The following is an 11,264-nucleotide window of genomic DNA, read 5'->3' on the forward strand; positions in this document are numbered from 1 at the left end:
GATTTTCAGTATTTAAATTCTACCCTGAAAACTCATTTCAAAATCTAAGCATATTTTGGGGTTGAGCCCAAAAGCAAAAGTGTAGAGCATGACAAGTTATACAAAGTTTTTTTTGGAGTTTTCAAAGTTGTTATGAAAAATTTGAAGTAATTTGAAAAGGCGAGATTCTTTAAATGTTCCCTTTTTGAATTCAAATTTGCATTTCAAAATGTAGACCAAATTAGGGGGGTGGTTATAAAAGCAAAGTTGTAGAACTTTAAATTTGGAGCAACTTTTATTTTTGGAGATTTTTGAGTTGTTACATAAATTTGGGAGTAATTTGGATTTTTAAATCGAATGGCAGTTTTGGTAATTTTGATGAACAGTAACCGCGGAAGCCAACTCACCGTCCCCGATCTTCCTTCTGCTTCCAGACGCGACGGTGGCCGCCCTTGGCTTCTCGCTGGCACGGGAAAGGCTCCTGCGTGGCTTCTCCTTGCTTCTGAGCCGCTCTATAAGGACTTCACCGTCGCCGTTTTTCACCACTCTCCTCTATTTTTCCAGTCGCCATCGCCGCTTCTCCGTTGTGCGTTTGCCGTCGCCGTAGTGCCTCCACCGTTTCAGCAAAGCTTGTTCCAGCTCCACCTACTCCTTGCGCACCTAGCCAACTGAGTCTTGGTGCCTGATTCCACCGGGAACCCGCTGTGCGCGCCTATCTTCCTCGCGGCCGGCAAGCTCACCGTCGTGCTTGCGCCGTCGTGGCCAGCGCTCTCCGATGAGTCGTTGCTCTTGCTTAGTGTATCTCCAGCTTCGCCTTGATGCCGTGGTGCTTAATACCTTGTTGCTTGATAGTTTTGACCACTGCAGTCGTCGGAGCACTGCCACCGTCGACATTTTGCTCCGCCGTGGTTGCTCGGATCGTCGACCTGCTTCACCGTTGCTTCTCCGGCCCCGTTCTTTGCTCCATTGAGCTTGGGGTGAGCTACTGGTGCTTCCTGTGCACGTCAAACCACTCATTCGTTGTTCTTCCGATCCAGCTTTATGCTCTAGTGCGTTCGGGGTGAGCTCCTGGTTCTTTCCGAGTTGTTTGTGTGAGCTCCTGGTTCTTTCCAAGTTGTTTGTGTGAGCTCCTGGTTCTTTTCGAGTTGTTTGTGTGAGCTCCTGGTTCTTTCCGAGTTGTTTGTGTGAGCTCCTGGTTCTTTCCGAGTTGTTTGTGTGAGCTCCTGGTTCTTTCCGAGTTGTTTGTGTGAGCTCTTGGTTCTTTCCGAGTTGTTTGTGTGAGCTCCTGGTTCTTCCCGAGTTGTTTGTGTGAGCGGGTGTGTTGAAAATGAATTTTTCCTTTTTTAGAAATGATTGAATAGTGCTATAATTTATTATTTTTGTGTAGATTTATTTAGAGCTCCAAAAATTATGAAAATTTTTGTGTGACCTCTCTGTAATGAATATTATTTAGTAAAAATATGAAATATTGATTTATAGTACTTTTTGAATGTAATGAAAATTGCTCAATTAATTAATAAATGGATTTCCATGATTTTTCTAGGCTTAATTAATTATCCAAAAAATTATGAGATTTGTTTTGCCACTTAGTTATCATGTGATGAACATTTACAAAAATTTTGAGGTCAATTGGAACAAGTTGATTTATTTCATAATTCTTAATTAAATAATTAATTCATAAAAGCAAATAGTAACTTTTAATGATTTTGGTTTTGATTGAATTTTTTATTGAGTGATGTCCTTGGGTCATTAGTTGGTAATGATCTTTGGCAATTGATATAAGTAGTACGAAAAAGAATTGGTTAGTTTGACTTGTAACCATACCACGAAGGAAAGTTGTATTCGAATTATTAATTTTTGCATCCATCATCGAGCATCATGTTTCGTATTCCGCATCATGTTAAACATGGCATTGTTACTACGTGTAGTGAACGAAGGTGAACACGTGGTAGTTAATCAAGTTGTGGAGGAGGTTAATCCGTCTGTTGAGGTCGAATCGAATACTTGTGTAATGTCGCAGGAACCGGACTTTTCCATCAACGAAGGCAAGCCCCGGATGCATACAACCCTACCTTGTGTTTTAGAAATTATTTTCGCTTTTGCTTTTCTTTACTGCATTAAGTGATTAGGAGATAAGTAAAAGCCTAATTGGTGCACTACCAACATTGTTTTTCCATATCTACCTTGTTACCAGATTTATTTCATAAATGACTAGTTATGCTTAGTCATGCTTAGCCGGGTGATTACCTGTCACCTGAGAATTTTAAATGGATCTTTGGTTACTTATGTTATCATGAGATACGAGCATGAGAAGAAAAATAAATCTAGACCGAGCGAACTCGATGTGTGAGAGCCACAAGACATGGAGGTCTTATGAGCGGCTTCTTTTCGCCTGTGTCGATTAAGGCCCGTACCGTTGTTGAATTGCATGAGGTGAGACTTTGTAGTACTAACCACATACTCCGGTAAGCCTTAACTCGGTTATTCTATTATGAGAATGGCTACTCGCGCACTGGGAGTGGAGAGATAGCGAGAGTAGCATGTACCCACATGGCCATGGGCTGGATTGGTGGAGTACTGTATTCTCGGGTGGCGCGGACCCGTTCTTATTTTAGAGGATCTAAGTGTAGGTTGATATATGTAGGTCGAGGACCTGCATATGTCGTGTGGTCAGGAATTCTCAGCTGGGTTTATAATCGGTTCGAATCGTCGTTGCTCCTCGATTATGGAGACTCAACTCACTATTCATCATCGTAGTTTAATAATTGGAACTTGAGTAAGGTTTGAGAAGATGTTTGATATGAAGCTCATGATCTCATTACAGATCATGGCAGATTCATATGTGGTACTTATAAAGTTTTACATGTTAAAGTAAAGAATTTTGTTAAAGAGCTTTTACGCAAAAGAACTTTGATTATTGCTAAATCCATACCTTGAATCCCTGAGCCTGCATTTCTGAGTCTTCTCAGTGTTATTTCGGTTAAGTCTTGTTGAGTACTTTTGTACTCAGGGTTCGTTGACCCTTGTTGCAGGTGAGCCTCATGAATAGATCTATTTTGGATCGTGCTGCATGACTATTGTTCGATCTGACGATGAGAAGTAAATGTGTGGTCCTTGGGCAGGGCAGTTTTATTGTGTGTTTTGTATTATGTAATAATGCCACTCCACTACTAATATGGTTTGTAATAATTATAGAACTTAGTTTGTAAGGTTTGAAACAACTGGGTTGTAAACTAAGTTATCGTAAGACTTCCGCTATTTTACTCTGATGTATATATTTGAATAAATGTTGTAATACTGCAAAGACTCTGTAATGTGATCCTGCTCGGAAATCGTGGATGATTCGGGGTTCCCCGAGAACACCCGACAGACTTCTTAAGTTACCAGGAACATATGCATAATTGTCAAAGGTCGTCGGACAGTGACAAGTGCATGTGGGTCCTATAAATTAGGAGGTTCTGTCACAGAATGGTATCAAAGCGATCGTTACAAGGTTTTTGTTGTATTGTTTTACAAAAACTTCAAAATGATTTGGGATGACTAAATTTAACTTGATAATTTGGTCCAAATTGCTTCTGACTTATCTTATTTCTTTCTCACCATTCCTTATTTGATTAAAAAGGTTTTGTGTGGTGGAGTAGTAATCTTACTATGCCCTATATAAAAAAAACAAATGTTGTTTATGTGCATTATAGGCTTTAAGTATTTTGTTCGTAAGAACGATTCATGCATCATGATTAATTCACTTGTTACTTCCTTCACCTCTGAGTCTAGAGTTGAGTAGTGAGTCTGGTTTGAGTAATGTAATCCATCCTAGCTGCTCTTTAGACTTTGATCAAATGGTCTTACTTGGAATAAATTGGCCTCCTACAATATGGCTCGTACCAAGATGACGCCCCATAAGTCCACTGGACCCAAAGGAGTTCCTCGTCACCAACTTGCCCCTAGAAATGACGGTGCTAGCAGTAGCAGCTCTAGGCCTGATCCCCAGGCAGAGATACAGAGGATTTCTATAGAGTTAGCACAAGCTACTCGAGATAGGGCTGTTGATGCTTTCCAGGTAGGAGAACTACAGGATCAATTGAGACGTCTCACCACCGCGCACAGGAACTGCGAATGTATGTTAGTTCATACGGTGGAAGGAAGAAATGAAGCCTGGCATAGAGAAAATGTAGCTAGAGCTAGAACTCAAGAGCTAGAATTCTATGTCGAAGATTTAGAAGAACATAATACTTATCTACATGAGGAAGTTCATAGGCTAAGCAATCTCCTAGATCCAAATCATGAACCCCAAGCTGATGCCATGGACCCCAGTGTCATCCTTGCCGATGATGACGAATCAGAAGAAGAAGAAGATCCTGAAGAATTAGTAATGATCGATGAAAGTGATAATGAAGGCAGTAATATTTCTGAAATGGATACCGAGCCTGAAGTTTGAAGTAATCGAGGAAAGGAGTAGAGTTGTATAATAGTTAGTTCTAGTTAAGTAGTTTTGTTTAGGTTCATATGGGTTTGTGTTTATTTTAGTAAACTCTATGTAATGTGTCTGGAGTAAGCTTTTGTGCAATTCAATAAAGACTTGTGAGTAAAGTTTGGTTTGTTATGAGCAGATGCGTCGTACGCGGGGTTCATATATTCTGGGAACTTCACAAGATGAGGACGGTATTCTAGATCCGCCACCAGTTCCAACAAATCTGGCTGATGCTATAACCGCACTTGTCAATGTGACGGCCGAAAATTCTCGTTTGCTTCATGAGATAGCTCAGAGTAATCAGAATTAGATGCACGGAAACCGTGGTCGCCACCATAATAGATAGGAGGCTACATATGTTGATTTTACAGACACAAGACCACTGGTGTTCACCAAGGCAGATGAACCATTGGAGGCTGATGACTGGCTTCGAACCATGGAGCAGAAATTTGATCTTATTCCATGCACGGAGTATCAGAAACCTGCGTTTGCCGCCCAGCAACTTCGAGGAGCAGCAAGTGCTTGGTGGGCAAACTTAGTGGCTATGCAACCAGCTAGCATTCCAATAACTTGGGCTGAGTTCTGTACTGCCTTCAGAGCCCATTATATCCCTAAAGGAGTTATGGCTATGAAGCTGGATGAATTCCTTGCTTTGAAGCAAGGGGATCAAACCGTGATGCAGTATGTGGGAAGATTTAATCACCTGTCACAATATGCATCTGAACATGTCAATACTGATACCAAGAAGAAGAGGTGGTTTATGAGAGGCCTGAATACCAAATTGCAGACTATCATGACCACTTGTACCAATGTCACTTACCATGAGGCAGTAAATATTGCAATTGCTTTAGAGGCAAAGTATCGGCAACATAAGGAGCTCAAGAAGAAAAAGAGTACACCGTCTGGATCTTTTGGGGGAAATCAGAAGAGACAGAGGGTGATTTATCATCCAGCACATCATAATCGTCCTCCTTATCGTCCGCCGCAGTCTCAAACTGGGCAACAGTCAAATGTCCGTCCTGCTATAACCTACCCAAATTCTCAATAGACCAATGCTCCTGGTGGCAATGCTCCAACGTCCCAGGGTCACAATTATCCGTGTTATAATTGTGGAAGGACTGGTTATTTCTCCAAGGAATGTCTGTATCCTAAGCAGGCTAATCAAAATTATCAAAAGACCCCTGCCAATCAACAACAGGGTCAGGCACCAAACAAGAACCCCAATCAGAATGCTTAGAAGGGCAAAGATGAGAGGAAGACAGGACGGGCGTTCTATATTCAAACTAGAGAAATTCCAGAAGGGGAGCCAGTGATGATGGGTATGTTTCCTGTTGCCAATCACCCTGCAGTTATACTTTTTGATTCTGGCGCATCGCATTCATTCATCAATAGAACATTTATCGTGAAGTATGAAATTTCAATTGGAGCAACAAAGGAAAGTTTCTTTATATAGTCACCCAGGGGATGTCTGTGTACTAAGGAGATGGTATACTAGGTACCTGTAAACCTGGGTGGGCGTATTTTTCCCACTACCATGATTATCCTTAAGGATCAGGATATAGATGTAATCTTGGGAATGAATTGGATGTATCAGCATAAGGCTGTTATAGATGCTTTGAATAGAACTATAAGGGTGTGTTTGCCAGATAGTAATTCTCAACTTCTCATCCAACTTCCCACCTTAAGAAGATCAGTGGGCAAGATTTGTGCAACTGCTGTCAAAGAGATTAGAGATATCCTGGTAGTGTGTGAATTTCCGGATGTGTTTCCTAAAGATTTACCCGGTCTACCACCTGATAGGGATGTACAGTTTAACATAGAGTTGCAACCTGGAACAGCTCTGATTTCTCGGAGAGCTTATAGGATGCCACCTAAGGAATTGGCCGAGTCGAAGACTCAGTTGCAAGAATTGATTGAGAAGGGGTTTATCCAACCTAGTTCATCACCTTGGGGATGTCCGACAATTTTTGTGAAAAAGAAAGATGAGACCCTGAGGTTATGTGTCGACTATCGTCCGTTGAATGAAGTGACCATCAAGAATAAGTATCCATTACCTTGGATAGATTTACTTTTTGATCAATTGGCTGAAGCCAAAGTTTTCTCCAAGATAGATTTGAGGTCAGGATATCACCAAATCAAGATAAAGCCGGAAGATATTCCCAAAACGGCATTTACCACGAGATATGGATTATATGAATACTTGGTAATGTCTTTTCATTTGACAAATGCTCCAGCTCATTTCATGTATCTGATGAATTCAGTATTCATGCCTAAGCTAGATAAGTTTGTAGTGGTGTTTATTGATGACATTCTAGTATATTCCAAGAATAAGAAAGAACATGTGGAACATCTCAGAATTGTTCTGACCCATTTGTGAGAACATCAACTATATGCCAAGTTCAGCAAGTGTGATTTTTGGCTTAAGGAAGTACAATTTCTTGGACATGTCTTGTCAGCTGAAGGAGTTGCAGTTGATCCCAGCAAAGTGAGGGATGTGCTTGATTGGAAACCGCCAACCACAGTTCATCAAGTTCGGAGTTTTCTGGGTTTGGCAGGGTATTACCGTCGATTTATTCCAGATTTCTCTAAAGTATCAAAGTCCATAACTGAATTGTTGAAGAACCAAGTCAAGTTTGTCTGGTCATCAGATTGTGAAGAGGCTTTCTAGACTTTGAAGAGACTATTGACTACTGCACCAGTATTAGCCCAACCTGATATCGAGAAGCCGTTTGATGTTTATTGTGATGCTTCAGGTATTGGTATTGGATGCGTGTTGATGCAAGAAGGCCGAGTCATTGCCTATGCATCCAAGCAACTTAAGCAACATGAAGAACACTATTCGACTCATGATCTGGAGTTAGCAGCTGTGGTCCATGCTCTGAAGATTTGGCGACATTACCTGCTCGGTAATACGTGCCATATTTATACAGACCACAAGAGCTTAAAGTATATCTTTACTCAGTCAGAGTTGAACATGCGACAAAGAAGATGGTTAGAACTGATTAAAGATTATGACTTGGAAGTACATTATCACCCCGGTAAAGCAAATGTGGTTGCAGATGCCCTCAGTCGCAAAAGTTATTGCAATTGTCTGGTAGTAAGAACAATGGGTTTGACTTTATGTCAAGAAATGGAGAAGTTGAATGTAGAAGTAATTCAACAAGGTAGTTTGACCAACATAATTGTTGAAGCCACTATTCGAGATCAAGTTATTGTTGCTCAGAAGAAAAACAAGGGTATAGCCCATATCAAGGAAAGAGTCAAGAATGGAAAAGCGGAATGCTTCAGCATAGATGATGAAGGTGTGTTATGGTTCAAGGATCACCTGGTGGTAGCAAAGGTTCCTGAGTTGCGGCAGTCAATTCTAGAAGAGGCACATGCTACTAGGTTATCTATCCATTCGGGAAGCAACAAGATGTACCATGACTAGAAGCAAAGATTCTGGTGGACTAAAATGAAAATAGAGATTGCTAGATATATAGCAAAGTGTGATACTTGTCAAAAGGTGAAAGCTATACATTTGAGGTCTGCTGGTGAATTACAACCATTACCTATTCCATCTTGGAAGTGGGAGGACATAAGTATGGATTTTATTGTTGGTCTACCCAAGACATCAAAAGGATTTGACTCAGTATGGGTTATTGTAGATTGACTCACTAAGTCAGCACATTTTCTTCCTGTCAAGACTATATATCCTACGATCCAATATGCCAAGATGTATTTAGCAAGAATCATGAGCTTACATGGAGTACCAAAGACCATAGTGTCAGATAGGGGTACACAGTTTGTCTCCAGCTTTTGGAAACACTTACATGCTTTGTTAGGTACCAAACTCCTGTATAGTATAGCTTATCATCCCTAGACTGATGGTCAGACTGAAAGGGTCAATCAAGTGCTTAAAGATATGTTAAGGTGTTGTGTCCTTAACTATTCCAATAAGTGGGATGAATGCTTACCTTTGGCTAAGTTCTCATACAACAATAGTTATCAGGAAAGCATTAGAATGGTTCCATTTGAAGCACTCTATGGTCGTAGATGCAGAACATCGTTGAGTTGGTCTGAGCCTGGAGAAAGAAGGTTCTTTGGGGTTGACCTTGTGAAAGAAACAGAAGACAAGGTTAGGCAAATACAAAGTAATTTGAAGATAGCTCAGTCCCAGCAAAAGAGTTATGCGGATAAACGACGTAGACCATTGACATTTAACAAGGGGGATTTTATATATTTGAAAGTATCACCAATGAAGGGAGTTACTCATTTTGGTGTTAAAGGCAAGTTGGCACCTCGATATATTGGACCATTTCAAATTTTGGAGAGGTATGGAAAAGTGGCATATCGCTTGAAATTACCAGAACATTTATCAGATGTACATGATGTGTTCCATGTTTCTCAATTGAAGAAGTGTCTCCGAGTGCCTTAGCAGAATGTTGAGGTTGAAGGAGTGGAACTTGAACCAGATTTGACTTATTCCGAATATCCTATCCGAGTTTTGGATTAGAAAGATTGTGTTACTCGAAGGAGGACAATCAAGTTCTACAAGATACAATGGAATCAACATTCAGAAGAAGAAGCTACTTGGGAATCAGAAGATTACTTGTTAGAAAAATTTCCAGAGTTTCTTGCGTTGATATAGCATAATGTTAGTTTGCTCTATTGTGGCGAACCCTGTTTGTAAAGGAACCTCAGCTGTTTTATGAACAAGTTGTGAATGTTTTTGGATTGACACATTTTTTTTCCATTACTTACCCTTGGACTTTGAATCTCGGGACGAGATTTCTTTTAGGGGGAAGGATTGTAACACCTCGGGTGTTTAAATACTAAAACATGCCATGCCATCATATGCATAGCACATCATTTATGTGTTAGTAAAAATTTTGATATGCATACACTAAAACAAGTTTACCTTTATGTTACATGTGTTGACTTGAATGGCTTGAATTGAGTTAAAATTCTTTGTATTGAATTGAATTTCCGAAAACTCTGATTTTCAGTATTTAAATTCTACCCTGAAAACTCATTTCAAAATCTAAGCATATTTTGGGGTTGAGCCCAAAAGCAAAAGTGTAGAGCTTGACAAGTTATACAAAGTTTGTTTTTGGAGTTTTCAAAGTTGTTATGAAAAATTTGAAGTAATTTGAAAAGGCGAGATTCTTTAAATGTTCCCTTTTTGAATTCAAATTTGCATTTCAAAATGTAGACCGAATTAGGGGGTGGTTATAAAAGCAAAGTTGTAGAACTTTAAATTTGGAGCAACTTTTATTTTTGGAGATTTTTGAGTTGTTACATAAATTTGGGAGTAATTTGTATTTTTAAATCGAATGGCAGTTTTGGTAATTTTGATGAACAGTAACCGCGGAAGCCAACGCACCGTCCCCGATCTTCCTTCTGCTTCCAGACGCGACGGTGGCCGCCCTTGGCTTCTCGCTGGCACGGGAAAGGCTCCTGCGTGGCTTCTCCTTGCTTCTGAGCCGCTCTATAAGGACTTCACCGTCGCCGTTTTTCACCACTCTCCTCTATTTTTCCAGTCGCCATCGTCGCTTCTCCGTTGTGCGTTTGCCGTCGCCGTAGTGCCTCCACCGTTTCAGCAAAGCTTGTTCCAGCTCCGCCTACTCCTTGCGCACCTAGCCAACTGAGTCTTGGTGCCTGATTCCACCGGGAACCCGCTGTGCGCGCCTATCTTCCTCGCGGCCGGCAACCTCACCGTCGTGCTTGCGCCGTCGTGGCCAGCGCTCTCCGATGAGTCGTTGCTCTTGCTCAGTGTATCTCCAGCTTCGCCTTGATGCCATGGTGCTTAATACCTTGTTGCTTGATAGTTTGGACCACTGCAGTCGTCGGAGCACTGCCACCGTCGACATTTTGCTCCGCCGTGGTTGCTCGGATCGTCGACCTGCTTCACCGTTGCTTCTCCAGCCCCGTTCTTTGCTCCATTGAGCTTGGGGTGAGCTACTGGTGCTTCCTGTGCACGTCAAACCACTCATTCGTTGTTCTTCCGATCCAGCTTTATGCTCTAGTGCGTTCGGGGTGAGCTCCTGGTTCTTTCCGAGTTGTTTGTGTGAGCTCCTGGTTCTTTCCAAGTTGTTTGTGTGAGCTCCTAGTTCTTTCCGAGTTGTTTGTGTGAGCTCCTGGTTCTTTCCGAGTTGTTTGTGTGAGCTCCTAGTTCTTTCCGAGTTGTTTGTGTGAGCTCTTGGTTCTTTCCAAGTTGTTTGTGTGAGCTCCTGGTTCTTCCCGAGTTGTTTGTGTGAGCGGGTGTGTTGAAAATGAATTTTTCTTTTTTCAGAAATGATTGAATAGTGCTATAATTTATTATTTTTGTGTAGATTTATTTAGAGCTCCAAAAATTATGAAAATTTTTGTGTGACCTCTCTGTAATGAATATTCTTTAGTAAAAATATGAAATATTGATTTACAGTACTTTTTGAATGTAATGAAAATTGCTCAATTAGTTAATAAATGGATTTCCATGATTTTTCTAGGCTTAATTAATTATCCAAAAAATTATGAGATTTGTTTGCCACTTAGTTATCATGTGATGAACATTTACAAAAATTTTGAGGTCAATTGGAACAAGTTGATTTATTTCATAATTCTTAATTAAATAATTAATTCATAAAAGCAAATAGTAACTTTTAATGATTTAGGTTTTGATTGAATTTTTTATTGAGTGATGTCCTTGGGTCATTAGTTGGTAATGATCTTTGGCAATTGATATAAGTAGTACGAAAAAGAATTGGTTAGTTTGACTTGTAACCGTACCGCGAAGGAAAGTTGTATTCGAATTGTTAATTTTTGCATCCATCATCGAGCATCATGTTTCGTA

The sequence above is a fragment of the Miscanthus floridulus genome, chromosome 6 (genome assembly GCF_019320115.1).
Source record: "Miscanthus floridulus cultivar M001 chromosome 6, ASM1932011v1, whole genome shotgun sequence".
In the NCBI taxonomy this organism is placed as follows: Eukaryota; Viridiplantae; Streptophyta; class Magnoliopsida; order Poales; family Poaceae; genus Miscanthus; species Miscanthus floridulus.